This window comes from Salvelinus alpinus, chromosome 3 (genome assembly GCF_045679555.1).
Source record: "Salvelinus alpinus chromosome 3, SLU_Salpinus.1, whole genome shotgun sequence".
Taxonomy (NCBI): Eukaryota; Metazoa; Chordata; class Actinopteri; order Salmoniformes; family Salmonidae; genus Salvelinus; species Salvelinus alpinus.
In genome coordinates this window covers 56,953,899-56,970,680 of record NC_092088.1, presented here as the reverse complement: position 1 = coordinate 56,970,680, position 16,782 = coordinate 56,953,899, and the positions used below count along the sequence as shown (strand labels likewise).

Sequence of the window (16,782 nt, the reverse complement as noted above, 5' to 3'; positions counted from 1 at the left end):
CGTAGGCAAGCACCATGGTCTTGTAGCGGATGCGAGCTTCAACTGGAAGCCAGTGGAGAGAGCGGAGGAGCGGGGTGACGTGAGAGAACTTTGAACATGAGGACATCATGTCTCGCTCCATCCACCAACGCCACGTTGCACCACAGACTGTCCAGGAGTTGTCGGATGCTTTAGTCCAGGTCTGGGAGGAGATCCCTCAGGAGACCATCCGCCACCTCATCAGGAGCATGCCCAGGCGTTGTAGGGAGGTCATACAGGCACGTGGAGGCCACACACACACTACTGAGCCTCATTTTGACTTGTTTTAAGGACATTACATCAACGTTGGATCAGCCTGTAGTGTGGTTTTCCACTTTAATTTTGAGTGTGACTCCAAATCCAGACCTCCATGGGTTGATAAATTTGATTTCCATTGATAATTTGTGTGATTTTGTTGTCAGCACATTCAACTATGTAAAGAAAAAAGTATTTAATAAGAATATTTCATTCATTCAGATCAAGGATGTGTTATTTTAGTGTTCCCTTTATTTTTTTGAGCAGTGTATATATATATATTTCACCTTTATTTAACCAGGTAGGCTAGTTGAGAACAAGTTCTCATTTGCAACTGCGACCTGGCCAAGATAAAGCAAAGCAGTTCGACACATACAACACAGAGTTACACATGGAATTAACAAACATACAATCAATAATACAGTAGAAAAATCTATGTACAGCATGTGCAAATGAGGTAGGATGAGAGAGGTAAGGCAATAAATAGGCCATGGTGGCAAAGTAATTACAATATAGCAATTAAACACTGGAATGGTAGGATGTGCAGAAGATGAATGTGCAAGTATAGATACTGGGGTGCAAAGGAGCAAAATAAATAAATACAGTATGGGGATGAGGTATATTGGATGGGCTATTTACAAATGAGCTATGTACAGGTGCAGTGATCTGTGAGCGGCTTTGACAGCTGGTGCTTAAAGCTAGTGAGGGAGATATCAGTCTCCAGCTTCAGAGATTTTTGCAGTTCGTTCCAGTCATTGGCAGCAGAGAACTGGAAGGAGAGGCGGCCAAAGGAAGAATTGGCTTTGGGGGTGACCAGTGAGATATACATGCTGGAGCGCATGCTACGGGTGGGTACTGCTATGGTGACCAGTGAACTGAGATAAGGCGGGGTGCACCCATGACCAGCTCTGAAACCAGATTGCATAGCAGAGAAGGTACGGTGAGAATCGAAATGGTCTGTAATCTGTTTGTTAACTTGGCTTTCAAAGACCTTAGAAAGGCAGGGTAGAATAGATATAGGTCTGTAGCAGTTTGGGTCTAGAGTGTCTCCCCCTTTGAAGAGGGGGATGACCGCGGCAGCTTTCCAATCTATGGGAATCTCAGACGATACGAAAAAGGTTGAACAGGCTAGTAATAGGGGTTGCAACAATTTCGGCAATTCATTTTAGAAAGAGAGGGTCCAGATTGTCTAGCCCGGCTGATTTGTAGGGGTCCAGATTTTGCAGCTCTTTCAGAACATCAGCTATCTGAATTTGGGTGAAGGAGAAGTGGGGGAGGTTTGGGTGAGTTGCTGTGGGGAGCGCAGGGCTTTTGACCAGGGTAGGGGTAGCCAGGTGAAAAGCATGTCCAGCCGTAGAAAAATGCTTATTGAAATTCTCAATTATTGTTGATTATTGTTTGAAAAAGATAGGAAAGCTAAGGCTAACTGCCTGTGTATATTGGTTCCAAACTTCCCTGAAAAGTTGCATATCACGGGGGCTATTCGATGCTAATGCAGAACGCTACAGGATGTTTTTGTGCTGGTCAAGGGTAGACAGGTCTGGAGTGAACCAAGGGCTATATCTATTCCTGGTTCTAAATTTCTTCAATGGAGCATGCTTATTTAAGATGGTGAGGAAGGCACTTTTAAAGAATAACCAGGCATCCTCTACTGACGGGATGAGGTCATTGTCATTCCAGGATACCCGGGCCAGGTCGATTAGAAAGCCTGTTCACTGAAGTGTTTTAGGGTGCGTTTGACAGTGATGAGGGGTGGTCGTTTGACCGCAGACCCATTACGGATGCAGGTAATGAGGCAGTGATCGCTGAGATCTTGGTTGAAAACTGCAGAGGTGTATTTGGAGGGCGAGTTAGTTAGGATGATATCTATGAGGGTGCCCGTGTTTACGGATTTGGGGTTTTACCTGGTAGGTTCATTGATAATTTGTGTGAGATTGAGGGCATCAAGCTTAGATTGTAGGATGGCCGGGGTGTTAAGCATGTCCCAGTTTAGGTCACCTAGCAGCACGAGCTCAGAAGATAGATGGGGGGCAATCAATTCACATATGGTGTCCAGGGCACAGCTGGGGGCAGAGGGTGGTCTATAGCAAGCGGCAACGGTGAGAGACTTGTTTCTGGAAAGGTGAATTTGTAGAAGTAGAAGCTCAAATTGTTTTGGTACAGACCTGGATAGTAAGATAGCCTGCTGAGTTCTATCTCTGCAGTAGATTGCAACACCGCCCCCTTTGGCAGTTCTATCTTGGCGGAAAATGTTATAGTTAGGGATGGAAATTTCAGGGTTTTTGGTGTCTGAATCCTAAGCCAGGATTCAGACACGGCTAAGACATCCAGGTTGGCAGAATGTGCTAAAGCAGTGAATAAAGCAAACTTAGGGAGTAGGCTTCTAATGTTAACATGCATGAAACCAAGGCTTTTACAGTTACAGAAGTCAACAAATGAGAGCACCTGGGGAGTAGGAGTGGAGCTAGGCACTGCAGGTCCTGGATTAACCTCTACATCACCAGAGGAACAGAGGAGAAGTAGGGTAAGGGTACGGCTAAAGGCTATAAGAACTGGCCGTCTAGCACGTTCGGAACAGAGAGTAAAGGGAGCAGGTTTCTGGGCACGATAGCATAGATTCAAGACATAATGTACAGACAAAGGTATGATAGGAAGAGAGTACATTGGAGGTAAACCTAGGCATTGACTAATGATGAAAGAGATATAGTCTCTAGAGACGTTTAAACCAGGTGATGTCATCGCATATGTGGGAGGTGGAACAACATGGTTGGTTAAGGCATATTGAGCAGGGCTAGAGGCTCTACAGTGAAATAAGACAATAATCACTAACCAGGCCAGTAATGGACAAGGCATATTGATATTAGGGAGAGGCATGCGTAGCCAAGTGATCGTATGGGTCCAGTGAGTGGTTGGGCTGGCTGGGGACACGGCGATTCAGACAGTTAGCAGGCCGGGGCTAGCAAGCTTGCATAAGGGCCTTAAATGGACCTCGCGATGGGGGAAAGTCTGTTTTTGCTTCCTCGTGCGGTGGCGTCGATAGATCAGTCGTGGAATTAGTAGTGTTCCAAATAGCAGAGGGGTCCAAGTCCAATTGGCAAAATGGGTATAGTGGTCCAAGAAACTGGCCGGTGGATCAGCTAACAGTCCAATATGCACTAGATAGCTAGCAGGCTGCGGTTAGCAGAATGGGCCTTCAGGGGACGTCCCGCCTGAGGGGCCTGTTGTGATCCTCGGGCAGATTATGTCGGTATTCCAAGCGTGAAGGATCGGCGGGGTTCCGTGTCCCGTACCGGCAGTAGAAGGGGTCCGGATATTGTAGCTGAGGAGTGGGCTTCAGGAGTAGCCCAGGAGCCCTAGCCGGGAGATGGGTCTAGCATGGGCTAGCTCCAGGCTAGTTGGTGCTTGCTCCGGTACGTAAACGTTAGCCAGGAGTAGTCAACCCGGGTTGCGGTTAGCTTGCTGCGATGATCCAGATGAAAAGGTTCAGAGTTTGCTGTAGGAATCCGGGGATATGGAGAGAGAAATAGGTCCGGTATGCTCTGGTTTGAAACGCGTTGTACGAACTGGCGAGAGCTTTCCGAGCTAACGGTTAGTTGATGACCGCTAGCAGTGGTTAGCTGACTGATAGCTGACAGCTGGTAGCTAGTTAGCTAGCTTGCTTCAGTTGAGGTATTCCAGTTCGGAGGTAAATAGAAATACTTTAGGGGGAAAAAACAGATCCTCAACACATTGGGTGAGGCGGGTTGCAGGAGAGTATTTTGAAGTTGAGGTTTAAGAAAAATATAAAAAAGAATGCGAAGACAAAGATATATACATGGGACAAGACAAAGACAAAGACGTCTGACTGCTACGCCATCTTGGAAGTATGTGTTAATGAGGATTTGGATGTCTCACACGTGTTTGTCGTTTTGTGGCATCTGCTTTGTGTTCAATCACAATTGCAGTCTTCCTCCCTCATCATAATCCCAAGTGTGTTTAGGATTTTACTATAATATCAGTGTAAAATATATGTCATTGTGGGAATATTTTTAGCACAAGGTACTGTTAAACTATACAAGGCTTTTAAGTTAAACCTCCCTATGTAATTTTCCTTCTGTGGGCTGCGTGTACACTGTGGGTAATAATAGTAGTAGTACTATAATGAAGGGTCTTTCTGTTCTCACATACCATCCAACGTCATCACACACACACACACACTGCTGTAATGAGGATTATTTCTGTCTTCACAGTCATGCCTGCATCATCAGCAAAGTGGTAGACCAGCATTTAAAGGCTAGTAGACTCTTTCTCACCCAAAATAATGCAAGCATGTGCACTGGTGAACACACACACATACACAAGCATGAGACTCCAGTATGTTTTTTGTCTTTCAGCTAATTTAGGACCGATTTCATTGTTCAGAAAAGAGTGGGTTACTCTGTATGCTGAGTTGGGTGGTGGTTCTCTAAGTGGGTTATTTTCACCTGAGCAGAGGCTATATACAGTTGAAGTCGGAAGTTTACATACACCTTAGCCAAATACATTTAAACTCAGTTTCACAATTCCTGACATTTAATCCTAATAAAAATTCCCTGTTTTAGGTCAGTTAGGACCACCACTTTATTTTAAGAATGTTAAATGTCAGAATAATAGTAGAGTGAACTATTTATTTCAGCTTTTATTTCTTTCATCACATTCCTAGTGAGTCAGAAGTTTACATACACTCAATTAGTATTTGGTAGCATTGCCTTTAAATTGTTTTACTTGGGTCAAACGTTTCAGGTTGCCTTCCACAAGCTTCCCACAATAAGTTGGGTGAATTTTGGCCCATTCCTCCTGACAGAGCTGGGGTAACTGAGTCAGGTTTGAAGGCCTCCTTGCTCGCACACGCTTTTTCAGTTCTGCCCACAAATTTTCTATAGGATTGAGGTCAGGGCTTTGTGATGGCCACTCAAATACCTTGACTTTGTTGTCCTTAAGCCATTTTGACACAACTTTGGAAGTATGCTTGGGGTCATTGTCCATTTGGAAGACCCATTTGTGACCAAGCTATAACTTCCTGACTGATGTCTTGAGCTGTTGCTTCACTGTGAATGAACAGAGTTTTTTTCACCACTTCACTATGGTGAAGTTTTGACGTTTCAAATGGAAATCCGATGTCAGATATCATTGAATCAGATGTGATAAAGGCTTGTGGGTTTATTGATGTTGCCAGAATGGACGAGCATGTGAACTCAGCTGAACACCCATATGTTCATATCAGTATGAAGAGATTGAGTGTGATAGATGTGTTTTCAGGATAAGCACAATCTGGGAACCCATAGATGCAGATTGCTATTTGATCATACGATTTCTGAGAATACCATGGTTTAGTGTCACATGTGACATTCGAGAAAGTCCCACAGATAAGATTCACTGCACTGTTTTACACTCACTAGTCACGGGTCTATACAAAGGTAGCTAGCTGCTTTTACAAGGGACTTGTTTTCTCTGTCAGTAAGTACAGTACCACATACTGGAGTGTCCAGGAATGTTATTCTTCAGAGGAAAGCCCATAGGTAAATGATTTGTATTATCATGTGTATTAAACACTTTCCTCATGTTTATTTACTGTGTGTGTGTATGTGTGTGTGCGTGTGCGTGCGCGTGCGTGTGTGTGATAGCGACAGTCATAACAGTGCACATCACACATACTCATGTTCAAGCTTTGCTCCCTTGTGCGCTCTTAAATTTACTAGGCTATGACTTTCCCCCACATTTCTAGTAATTTTTATGTTGTCTGATCATTGCTCTCCATTTTGCTATCATTTGCCAGAGTTATCTGTCAATGTCGAGTTCATATTCTTTCAGTTTGTGTTGCATTTATTTTGAGTGCTAACTTTGTGATGTATTTGTTGCCACTTTTCAGAGCTCCGCTTGTTCATGTCTGCGCTCTATACGAGGCGTGTCTGCAGCCGTGTGCATGTATACTCGTGGTTGCTGGAGAAACGTGTACGCCTTTTTCCCGCAGGTTTTGTCATTGTGTCAATTTATTATTTGGTTTATTGAGATCTCTGCGATTGAAAATATACAGATGCGAATTAGAAAGGCCTGTGTAATATTGGGATGATTTTAAATCTGCTCTAGACATTATGTAGCCTCTGTGTTGGGTAAGTTGTTTATGTGCACCGCTGCTTGTTGTGGCAACCCTGTGTGTGTGTGTGTGTGTGTGTGTGTGTGTGTGTGTGTGTGTGTGTGTGTGTGTGTGTGTGTGTGTGTGTGTGTGTGTGTGTGTGTGTGTGTGTGTGTGTGTGTGTGTGTGTGTGTGTGTGTGTGTGTGTGAGAGAGAGATTGCTGTAGACTTGTTTTAGGGAGTGACTTTTGTCAATTTTTTTGTTTTTGTGGATCAGATAGGGCTGGGCGATATGGTCTAAATATTTCACAATATTTTATTATTTTTGGACGGTATATTAGGTTTTTTAATAGTAAAAATATGTAAATATGTTTATGAGTAGTGTATGATCGCTAGGGTGGCAATACATACATTGTGCGTATTTTTCATGGTTCTCTCTCCATTCTGATTTGTTTTATACTGTTCAATCAAACTTCAACCAAAAGTTGGAATATAGTGGGCACTCTGAATACAGTGTTGTTTGACATGACAACGAATGAAAAAAAACAGGGAGGGGTTATTGTGACAAGGTACGAACCAAAGTGTTGGTCAGTTAGTTACCTGGCTACCTAGACTCCTTGCTCTGGCCAAACACTACACCACGCACACGGATGTTAGTTTCTTCTCAGCAACGAGTCTGGATCATTCTGGATCCAGAACACGTGGCTAAAGCAGCGTTTTGAAAATCTGTCATTGGCTTTATTACTCTGATTGGTTAGAAATGATCCAATCGCTGATGACTTTGTTTTGTACAATCCCCTTCAATTTGACATCACCACAAACAACTTCAATGATGGCCTTCCCGGACTGAAGTATGCAGCGAACATAAAACAGTGGAAAAATTAAGTTTGAGTCATCAGGCAACCTACTTCGATGTTACATTAAATGTTTTCTCTTACTTGATGTAGTTTGTTGTAGTTAACATATTCATACTGTGCCTATTCCTCTCAGATTTATATACTGTTGCACAAACAACATGCTGATCCAGGCCTACACCAGCACTGGTATCAGGCTGTATTAGCTAGCTACGTTTCCTCTGACTAAGTACGTTTAGCTAACTAACTAGCGATTAACATTAGCGACTAACACAATTTATTTTAGCCACAACTTGCTAAGAAAAGACAAGCTATCTTTTTTCCCTTTTTTAGGGGGCCCACCCCTTTTCAGAGGACAAAAATAAACTTTGTTTTTACAGCTTTTTCTTTTGTACATTCGACACATATTTTACTTACATGGTATTTTTATATATATATTTTACAGTAGTTACATAGCAAGAATAAAGTAATTTTATATTTTATATACATTACATCAAGATAGATAGATAGATAGTATTATACATTTTACATCGTGCTTTCAGTCATAACTATTTTAGAACAGGAGCTTTTAAACCCACCCCTCAGCAAGTCTGTCCATCCCACCTATCTCCATAAACCGCCTTCTTATGATTTCCATGTGCCATATATTTTTCAACTGTGCTGTGATGTTTTACATAAATGCTATACCTGTTTAATCGCATAGTATCTACAGATAAATATTTTTACTAAAAGTATTATTATATTGTTGACTGATTGACTAGGGTTTGCGAAATCTCCCAACAGTATTTGTAGGGTTCATTTTACATAAATGTTGTGATTTTTCAGCCATTCCTGAAACTGTGACCAGAAACAAAGTACATAGGAGCAATACCGAAATAAGTGATCTAATAATTCTGTCTCTTCGTAGCAAAATCTGCATAGCTGAGATGGGTGTATGCCCCATATACATAACGTTCTGTTTGTGGCAAGAATTTAGTATGATAATTTACATTTTAAAACGTGAAAGTTTTGAATCAAGCGTTGTTTTGCGTATCAGTTCATAAACCATGTGCTACAGAATCTGCACATCAATAATCTCTTCCCAACTATTTTGCAACTTGTTTGGTGCTGCAGTTAACATTTTGGTCCCGAAGTATAACTGATATATATATATATATATATATATAAGTGCACATATTGCACTTTTACTTTCTTCTCCAACACTTTGTTTTTGCATTATTTAAACCAAATTTAACGTTTCATTATTTATTTGATGCTAAATTGATTTTATTGATGTATTATATTAAGTTAAAATAAGTGTTCATTCAGTATTGTTGTAATTGTCATTATTACAAATATACATAAATAAAATCGGCCGATTAATCGGTATCGGCTTTTTTTGGTCCTCCAATAATTGGTATCGGTATCGGTGTTGAAAAATCATAATCGGTCGACCTCTAGTTGCTACCATGTTGTTGTCATGTTGTGTTGCTACCATGCTGTGTTGTGTTGTCTCTCTTGTTGTGATGTGTGTTCTGTCCTATATTTTTATTTAATTTATTTTTATTTTTAATCCCAGCCCCCATCCCCGCAGGAGGCCTTTTGGTCGGCTGTCATTGTGAATAAGAATTTGTTCTGAACTGACTTGCCTGGTTAAATTAAATAAAAAGTATGTCCACTTCACCGTCAGACCATTTTATTGGTAAACTACGCGGTAATGTAAAAGTTTCATTTTTTTGCGATCCAATACATAATATGGTACACACTTATTATAGTTTGGTTGTAATCCAAAGAGGTTAAAACAATTATCTAGATCCTCTATGAAGCTGTACAGAGATCCAGGTTGCGGAGATCCAGGTTTAAGAGGAAATTATATATGGCTACAGTGGACAACCTTGTTTTACTCATCTTGACAGTTTAATACTTTCTGAGAAGTAGCCATTATTTATTATTTTACACCAGGGGTTACTTTACATAATGTTAATCTGTTTAAGAGATTCGCCTAAATTAAAATAGTCCAGATATTTATATATAAATTATAGTCGTACTATATCAAAAACCTTTTCAAAATCTGCTATGAATATCAGACCTAGTTTCCTAGATTTTTCATAGTGTTGTATTGTTTCAAGTACTTGTCTTATATTATCTCCAATGTAAGAAACCTGTCTGATCAGGATGAATAATATCCGACAACACCTTTTTAATTCTATGTGCTTTGCATTTTTCTAGGATTTTTGCATCACAAAACTCTAGTGTAAGGGGCCTCCAGTTTTTTAGATAGACTGGATCTTTATACTTATCAAACCATTTTGCTGAGTACCTGCTATTTTACTGTTTTTATAGGAGTGGTTAAAACATGCTAATAGTGGATCTTTGAGTATATCAAACAAGGTTTCATATACAGTCGTGGCCAAAAGTTTTGAGAATGACACAAATATACATTTTCACAAAGTCTGCTGCCTCAGTTTGTATGATGGCAATTTGCATATACTCCAGAATGTTATGAAGAGTGATCAGATGAATTGCAATTAATTGCAAAGTCCCTCTTTGCCATGTAAATGAACTGAATCCCCCCCCAAAAAATTCCACTGCATTTCAGCCCTGCCACAAAAGGACCAGCTGACATCATGTCAGTGATTCTCTCGTTAACACGGGTGTGAGTGTTGACGAGGACAAGGCTGGAGATCACTCTGTCATGCTGATTGAGTTCGAAAAACAGACTGGAAGCTTCAAAAGGAGGGTGGTGCTTGGAATCATTGTTCTTCCTCTGTCATCCATGGTTACCTGCAAGGAAACATGTGCCGTCATCATTGCTTTGCACAAAAAGTGCTTCACAGGCAAGGATATTGCTGCAAGTAAGATTGCACCTAAATCAACCATTTATCGGATCATCAAGAACTTCAAGGAGAGCGGTTCAATTGTTGTGAAGAAGGCTTCAGGGCGCCCAAAAAAGTCCAGCAAATGCCAGGACCGTCTCCTAAAGTTGATTCAGCTGCGGGATCGGGGCACCACCAGTACAGAGCTTGCTCTGGAAAGGCAGCAGGCAGGTGTGAGTGCATATGCATGCACAGTGAGGTGAAGACTTTTGGAGGATGGCCTGGTGTCAAGAAGGGCAGCAAAGAAGCCACTTCTCTCCAGGAAAAACATCAGGGACAGACTGATATTCTGCAAAAGGTACAGGGATTGGATGGCTGAGGACTGGGGTAAAGTAATTTTCTCTGATAAATCCCCTTTCCGATTGTATGGGGCATCCGGAAAAAAGCTTGTCCGGAGAAGACAAGGTGAACGCTACCATCAGTCCTGTGTCATGCCAACAGTAAAGCATACTGAGACCATTCATGTGTGGGGTTGCTTCTCAGCCAAGGGAGTGGGCTCACTCACAATTTTGCCTAAGAACTCAGCCATGAATAAAGAATGGTACCAACACATCCTCCGAGAGCAACTTCTCCCAACCATCCAGGAACAGTTTGGTGACGAACAATGCCTTTTCCAGCATGATGGAGCACCTTGCCATAAGGCAAAAGTGATAACTAAGTGGCTCAGGGAACAAAACATCAATATTTTGTTTCCATGGCCAGGAAACTCCCCAGACCTTAGTCCCATTGAGAACCTGTGGTCAATCCTCAAGGTGGGTGGACAAACAAAAACCCACAAATTCTGACAAACTCCAAGCATTGATTATGCAAGAATGGGCTGCCATCAGTCAGGATGTGGCGCAGAAGTTAATTGACAGCATGCCAGGGCAGATTGCAGAAGTCTTGAAAAAGAAGGGTCAACACTGCAAATATTGACTCTTTGCATCAACTTCATGTAATTGTCAATAAAAGCCTTTGACACTTATTAAATTATTGTAATTATACATCAGTATTCCATTGTAACATCTGACAAAAATATCTAAAGGCACTGAAGCAGCAAACTTTGTGGAAATTAATATTAGTCATTCTCAAAACTTTTGGCCACAACTGTACAATGTTTTTTCTGAAGTCTTGGCTGATTGTCTTTAGATTTTCCCATGATGTCAAGCAAAGAGGCATCGAGTTTGAAGGTAGGCCTTGAAATACATCCACAGGTACACCTTCAATTGACTCAAATTATGTCAATTAGCCTATCAGAAGCTTCTAAAGCCATGACATAATTTTCTTGAATTTTCCAAGCTTTTTAAAGGCACAGTCAACTTCGTGTATGTAAACTTCTGACCCTGTGAAATTGTGATACAGTGAAATAATCTGTCTGTAAACAATTGTTGTAAAAATGACTTGTGTCATGCACAAAGTAGATGTCCTAACCGACTTGCCAAAACTATAGTTTGTTAACAAGAAATTTGTGGAGTGGTTGAAAAACGAGTTTTAATGACTCCAACCTAAGTGTATGTAAACTTCCGACTTCATCTGTACCTAAACTGGTATGCCATCCAGCCTTGGAGTTTCCCCTGGCTAAAGGCTTTAATTGCATCAAGAAGTTCCTCCTCTGCAATTTGGCCCTCACACATGATATTTTGTAATTTCCCTAAGTGCATGAGGGCAATTATTCGTAGTGTGACTTCCTATACGATCCATTGGGGTACATGTATTATAATCTCCCACCATAATAATACCGTCATTTGTTGCTTGTGAGCTCGATAGATTAGTATATATAATTTTGAAGACGTGTGGACCATATAGATTAGTTGTCCAAAAGTGTTTTTTGTCCAATAGCATATTTGAAATTATCCACCTTCCTTCCGGATATGTTTGAACAGTTTGCACATTGGGATCTAAATTGTTATTCATTAATATCATTACCCCTTTTGAGTTTCTTTGCTCATGACAGATATATATTTCTCCCTCCCAGTCCTTTTTCATTACAACCTCATCAAATCAAATCAAATGTATTTATATAGCCCTTCTTACATCAGCTGATATCTCAAAGTGCTGTACAGAAACCCAGCCTAAAACCCCAAACAGCAAGCAATGCAGGTGTAGAAGCACGGTGGCTAGGAAAAACTCCCTAGAAAGGCCAAAACCTAGGAAGAAACCTAGAGAGGAACCAGGCTATGAGGGGTGGCCAGTCCTCTTCTGGCTGTGCCGGGTGGAGATTATAACAGAATATGGCCAAGATGTTCAAATGTTCATAAATGACCAGCATGGTCAAATAATAATAATCACAGTAGTTGTCGAGGGTGCAGCAAGTCAGCACCTCAGGAGTAAATGTCAGTTGGCTTTTCATAGCCGATCATTAAGAGTATCTCTACCGCTCCTGCGGTCTCTAGAGAGTTGATAACAGCAGGTCTGGGACAGGTAGCACGTAACAGGTCAGGGTTCCAAAGCCGCAGGCAGAACAGTTGAAACTGGAGCAGCAGCACGGCCAGGTGGACTGAGGACAGCAAGGAGTCATCATGCCAGGTAGTCCTGAGACATGGTCCTAGGGCTCAGGTCCTCCGAGAGAGAGAAAGAAAGAGAGAAAGAGAGAATTAGAGAGAGCATACTTAAATTCACACAGGACACTGGATAAGACAGGAGAAGTACTCCAGATATAACAAACTGACCCTAGCCCCCCGACAAATATACTAATGCAGCATAAATACTGGAGGCTGAGACAGGAGGGGTCAGGAGACACTGTGGCCCCATCCGATGATACCCCCGGACAGGGCCAAACAGGAAGGATATAACCCCACCCACTTTGCCAAAGCACAGCCCCCACACCACTAGAGGGATATCTTCAACCACCAACTTACCATCCTGAGACAAGGCCGTGTATAGCCCACAAAGATCTCCGCCACGACACAACCCAAGGTGGAGCGCCAACCCAGACGGGAAGATCATGTCAGTGACTCAACCCACTCAAGTGACGCACCCCTCCTAGGGACGGCATGAAAGAGCACCAGTAAGCCAGTGACTCAGCCCCTGTAATAGTGTTAGAGGCAGAGAATCCCAGTGGAGAGAGGGGAACCGGTCAGGCAGAGACAGCAAGAGCCTTTCCGTTCACCTTCACACTCCTGGGCCAGATTACACTCAATCATATGACCCTCTGAAGAGATGAGTCTTCAGTAAAGACTTAAAAGTTGAGACCGAGTCTGTGTCTCTCACATGGGTAGGCAGACCATTCCATAAAAATTGAGATCTATAGGAGAAAGCCCTGCCTCCAGCTGTTTGCTTAGAAATTCTAGAGACAATTAGGAGGCCTGCGTCTTGTGACCGTAGCGTACGTGTAGGTATGTACGGCAGGACCAAATCGGAAAGATAGGTAGGAGCAAGCCCTTGTAATGCTATGCAGATTAGCATTAAAACCTTGAAATCAGCCCTTGCCTTAACAGGAAGCCAGTGTAGGGAGGCTAGCACTGGAGTAATATGATCAAATTCTTTGGTTCTAGTCAGGATTCTAGCAGCTGTATTTAGCACTAACTGAAGTTTATTTTGTGCTTTATCCGGGTAGCCGGAAAGTAGAGCATTGCAGTAGTCTAACCTAGAAGTAACAAAAGCATGGATACATTTTTCTGCATCATTTTTGGACAGAAAGTTTCAGATTTTTGTAATGTTACGTAGATGGAAAAAAGCTGTCCTTGAAACAGTCTTGATATGTTCGTCAAAAGAGAGATCAGGGTCCAGAGTAACGCCGAGGTCCTTCACAGTTTTATTTGAGACGACTTTACAACCATCAAGATTAATTGTCAGATTCAACAGAAGATCTCTTTGTTTCTTGGGACCTAGAACAAGCATCTCTGTTTTGTCCGAGTTTAAAAGTAGAACGTTTTCAGCCATCCACTTCCTTATTTACATTTAAGTCATTTAGCAGACGCTCTTATCCAGAGCGACTTACAAATTGGAAAGTTCATACATATTCATCCTGGTCCCCCCGTGGGGAATGAACCCACGACCCTGGCGTTGCAAGCGCCATGCTCTACCAACTGGACCACGGGACTTATGTCTGAAACACAGGCTTCTAGCGAGGGCAATTTTGAGGCTTCACCATGTTTCATTGAAATGTACAGCTGTGTGTCATCCGCATAACAGTGAAAGTTAACATTATGTTTTCAAATGACATCCCCAAGAGGTAAAATATATAGTGAAAACAATAGTGGTCCTAAAACTGAACCTTGAGGAACACCGAAATGTACAGTTGATTTGTCAGAGGACAAACCATTCACAGAGACAAACTGATATCTTTCCGACAGATAAGATCTAAACCAGGCCAGAACTTGTCCGTGTAGACCAATTTGGGTTTCCAATCTCTCCAAAAGAATGTGATCGATGGTATCAAAAGCAGCACTAAGGTCTAGGAGCACGAGGACAGATGCAGAGCCTCGGTCTGACGCCATTGAAAGGTCATTTACCGTCTCAGTGCTATGATGGGGTCTAAAACCAGACGGAAGCATTTCGTATACATTGTTTGTCTTCAGGAAGGCAGTGAGTTGCTGCGCAACAGCTTTTTCCAATTTTTTTGAGGGGAATGGAAGATTCGATATAGGCCGATAGTTTTTTTAATTTTCTGGGTCAAGGTTTGGCTTTTTCAAGAGTGGCTTTATTACTGCCACTTTTAGTGAGTTTGGTACACATCCGGTGGATAGAGAGCCGTTTATTATGTTCAACATAGGAGGGCCAAGCACAGGAAGCAGCTCTTTCAGTAGTTTAGTTGGAATAGGGTCCAGTATGCAGCTTGAAGGTTTAGAGGCCATGATTATTTTCATCATTGTGTCAAGAGATATAGTACTAAAACACTTGAGTGTCTCTCTTGATCCTAGGTCCTGGCAGAGTTGTGCAGACTCAGGACAGCTGAGCTTTGGAGGAATACGCAGATTTAAAGAGGAGTCCGTAATTTGCTTTCTAATGATCATGATCTTTTCCTCAAAGAAGTTCATGAATTTATTACTGCTGAAGTGAAAGCCATCCTCACTTGGGGAATGCTGCTTTTTAGTTAGCTTTGCGACAGGATCAAAAATAAATTTTGGATTGTTCTTATTTTCCTCAATTAAGTTGGAAAAATAGGATGATCGAGCAGCAGTGAGGGCTCTTCGATACTGCACGGTACTGTCTTTTCAAGCTAGTCGGAAGACTTCCAGTTTGGTGTGGCGCCATTTCTGTTCCAATTTTCTGGAAGCTTGCTTCAGGGCTCGGGTATTTTCTGTATACCAGGGAGCTAGTTTCTGATAACAAATGTTTTTAGGGGTGCAACTGCATCTAGGGTATTGCGCAAGGTTAAATTGTAATTGTAATTGTAGAGTGAGTTTCCTGTAAACAATAGATATTATATTCCTTCTCTTTTAGCCAGGTAAAGACTGATTGTCTTTTTTTTTATAAGTCATTACAATTATAACTAGCAATACTTATTTCACCACTTACCATAATTTCAATTATAGTTACCAAAATATATGCCTGTAAACTCACCACCAAAAAGTACCATGATGATCAAGCTGCTAGACACCCTGAATTTATCAATTTATCCAATGCTACCAGAATCAATGTCTGACATTATCCATGTAGCTGCACCATAATATATGCACTGCTAAACATATTGTAGCTGCAACTAACTCTAAGTAAACCTCCAATTGTCTTCCAATATCCTTCCCACGAAAGGCTTCCCCAATCCCCGAAGGAGGTGTTGTCCCTGATGCTATCATACAACCTCCATGCCCATAATGCACCTTTAGCATCCTAAAACATAACGTCAACCGGCGATTGGCGTGGCCCAGGTAAAACATACCTTCAACCGGCGATTGGCGTGGCAAAGGTAAAACATAACGTCAACCGGCGATTGGCGTGGCCCAGGTAAAACATACCTTCAATCGGCGATTGGCGTGGCCCAGGTAAAACATACCTTCAACCGCCGATTGGCGTGGCCCAGGTAAAACATACCTTCAACCGCCGATTGGCGTGTCCCAGGTTAAACACACATTTAACCGCCGATTGGCGTGGCCCAGGTAAAACACACCTTCAACCGCTCACAAACGAACTGTTTGCAGACAGTAAGATACACAAACGGACCGTGTAATTATAGAACACTTGTGGATTTATATTAAGAAGCAAACTGGAAAGCAGCATCGTTGTCTGCAGCATTGACCATGAAGACTCGCAGTGAGTGAACGTGACCTGAGTGGTTGTTGTGAGTCGTGTTTGAGTGACGTGTGTGTGTGTGTGTGTGTGTGTGTGTGTGTGTGTGTGTGTGTGTGTGTGTGTGTGTGTGTGTGTGTGTGTGTGTGTGTGTGTGTGTGTGTGTGTGTGTGTGTGTGTGTGTGTGTGTGTGTGTGTGTGTGTGTGTAAGGAAGGAAGGAAGGAGAGAAACGATTCAAGTAGCAAATGGAGTAAACCATAAAAACTGACATTACACTTGGTGGAGGGGTGTATAGTGACGAGAAGTTTGGCTCTTTTTACTAACTCTGATCTTTTTTCCCGACTTGTTCAGTAAAAACAACTAATGTTTCGACTAATTTTATTAATTTGAGCCAGTAATGTCCAGAGCATGCAGGACCCCCTAACGGCGAACTGTGAACTTAAAACTGATTCTACAAGCCTCCAGTTCATCATGAGGTGTTTATTGGAGCTGTCATTTTTAAACAATGTGCATTTGTTGATTGCTAGGCATACAAATAAGATACATTTTTGATACATTTGA

At 41.9% G+C, this 16,782-nt stretch overlaps 1 protein-coding gene across 3 annotated transcripts in view; it reads left to right on the top strand.

The window, feature by feature from the left end:
- Nucleotides 1-16,782, top strand: part of LOC139570983 (attractin-like protein 1) — a 352,370-nt gene that overhangs the window by 35,969 nt on the left and 299,619 nt on the right. The gene's annotated exons all lie outside the window — the stretch shown is intronic.